A 2,770-nucleotide genomic window follows, 5' to 3' on the forward strand; every position below is an offset into this window, starting at 1 on the left:
AGTCTAATGAAAAATTTTGAAAAATAGTTATGCCTTCATTACGGACTCATCGAAATTGTGTTTCAAGAGCAAATTAACTGCAGTAGAAGCGAACGTGCCGTGGAGCACGCGCGACATGTATCAGCCAATTAAGAGGACGGCAACCGGGTCAAAAACTAGATAGTGCCCCCCCCCCCCACCTCCTCGAGCGTTTGAGATGGAACGTCAAACATTTAAAAATCGGTTTTTCAGAAACAGGGCAACAGCCTTGCCGCAGTGGATACACCGGTTCCCGTCAGATCACCGAAGTTAAGCGCTGTCTGGTGTGGCCGGCACTTGGATGGGTGGCCATCCGAGCCGCCACGCGCTGTTGCCATTTTTCGGGGTGCACTCAGCCTCGTGATGCCAATTGAGGAGCTACTGGGCCGAACAGTAGCAGCTCCGGTCGAAGAAAACCATAGTACCGACCAGGAGAGCGGTGTGCTGACCACACGCCCCTCCTATCAGCATTCTCGTCTGAGGATGACATGGCGGTCGGATGGTCCCGATGGGCCACTTGTTGCCTGATGACGGAGCGCTTGCTTTTTCAGAAATATGCTCATTTTGTGGCACACACCTTTCTGAAGAGTTTGATATTAAACATATATGTCCAAAGAAATGTAAGACATGTCATTTGGGCTTAAGTGTGCCAAAGTACCGTGCCACGCGACTTCACACAGCATTCTTTTATCATACGCCACTGTAGTTCGCTCTGTGGAATTCAAAGGTGTATATTTTGTAATGGAAGCCATCAAACCTGTATTCAGGACAGTGGTAATTAAAATGTCCTGTGGTGCCCTCCTGCTCCCAGTGGGCCGGTTTGACATCCTACCCTCCCTTAAAAAAAAGCTCACTGGGTGCGATTCATTGTGACCGAGAGAATACGAACTCTTCAGAAAATTTGCACTGTTTATTGCCTAATAGCTAATTATTTTATCTTTTGTGTAACATATAATTAAATATAGGAAAGACAAAACTGGTAAAACAAGGGACAAACAAGACAGTACACACTTCTTCAATCCTTAGATCCTAGTATTTTTCTCTGACGGCTTTAGACGGTGCCCTTTCCTTTCTGCGAAAGAATCTATTAACTCATCAAAGTTCGTCAAACGTTTTGCTACATGAAAAATCAAAATGTCGTTGTCTAACACTGAAAATCGGTTAATATGAATAGTATCCAAGACATGTGTCGTTTCTCGAAATGATTACGTCTCGTTTGTCACTGCCCACTAGATAAAAGGAAATACGCGTTTCTAATATTGCAGCAATTGTAACAAACGCCAAATAAGCGAAACTGGAAATTTGTGGTAAGGGTCTATGGGACCAAACTGCGGAGGTCATCGGTTCCTAGGCTTTCACACTAAATAAACTAACTTAAAGTAACTTTCGCTAAGGACAACACACACACCCATGCGTGAGGGAGGACTCGAACATCCGATGGGGAGGGGGAGGGGGGAGCCACGGGAAACGTGACAATGCTCCTCAGAAATATGAGAGTCTGTTTTGGCACAAACGGTCATTTTTATCTACTTCACTTACATAAATGACACGACAGAATATAATTCACTAAGTACCAATATCAAATGCCTATTTGTCCTACTACAAGCCAAACGTTTTATGTTAGGATATAGTTACACCATCCATATGCTTCAGTTTCTCAAGCATGAGATCGAAAAGTAGTAGTAGCACGAAATTTTTAAATAAAATTGGAATCGTCATATTCTTCCATATAATTTGTGTTGATGTCCTCGCTTCTTCTGCTTCCTCGTTCAAACAATCTTGTCGTCACTAAATGTGTGACTATTCCTGTCTTTTTCAAAACTTTATCTCCGGTTAACTTCTGTAACCCTCCCAGAATCACCAGTTTAGTTATCTCGCGTTTATTGTCTGGTCAGAGGTTATTACGCGTTCGCACAACGCGTTTACTGCGCTATAGCGAGAACAGAACTATACTATTACTTATACTAGTTGTCACTTGACAGGCAACGGGCTGCAGGGCTCCCACCACCAATAAACCAATGGCAGACGGTGCTGTCGGCTGCCACTGCGTTGCCACTTCGCTCTGCTGAGCTGACTAAAGAATTGTGCCAGTGCCAGCCAGTCCTCAGCGAGCCGTTGTAGACGTGCGGGTGAGGGATTTGAGTGACTTGTAGCTTCGCGTGTTTACGATGTCTGATGAAAGCAGTCGCAAGAGAGGGAGGCCGAGGCTGCACACTCCTCGGAAACCTCTAACAAGTGGCGGACATGGCGTCGTTATACGCAGTCAGGCACGTGAATACGTGTGTTCCTTAAGGCAGTATTTTGAGAGAGAGGGATGGATGCAGGAGGGCCTCTCGTTCCTTTGGATAAGGTGGTGGGGCGAACAGCAGCTGCTCTGCAAGTTAGCGAACGATCAGTAATAAGAATCTGCAAGGAGAAATTCACGAAAGAAGGCTCAAGTGAATCATCTGAATTGGAGACACCTGGGAAAAGAGGCAACTACAGAAGAGGGTCACAAAACTTGACTCTTTTCAGGAAGATGCCATTCGTCGTCAAATATACGCATTTTGTTCGAGGAAGGAGCATCCAACACTTAAAAAACTACATGCTACCCTCACAACGGCTGACCTGTTTCAGGGTAGTAAATCGTCTTTGTTACGAGTCGTGAAAATGTTAGGATTCCGCTACAGATCCATCTCTGGCAGAAAGTTACTAATGAAACGCCAAGATATTGCAGCCTGGCGATGCCGCTTTCTTAGAAAATTAGTGGGGA

At 45.1% G+C, this 2,770-nt stretch overlaps 1 pseudogene; it reads left to right on the forward strand.

Annotated features, from left to right (window-relative positions):
- The first annotated feature begins 237 nt into the window (after nt 1-237).
- LOC124722444 lies at nt 238-355 on the forward strand (annotated as a pseudogene).
- Nucleotides 356-2,770: the final 2,415 nt, after the last annotated feature.

This window comes from Schistocerca piceifrons, chromosome 1 (genome assembly GCF_021461385.2).
Source record: "Schistocerca piceifrons isolate TAMUIC-IGC-003096 chromosome 1, iqSchPice1.1, whole genome shotgun sequence".
NCBI classification, from domain to species: Eukaryota; Metazoa; Arthropoda; class Insecta; order Orthoptera; family Acrididae; genus Schistocerca; species Schistocerca piceifrons.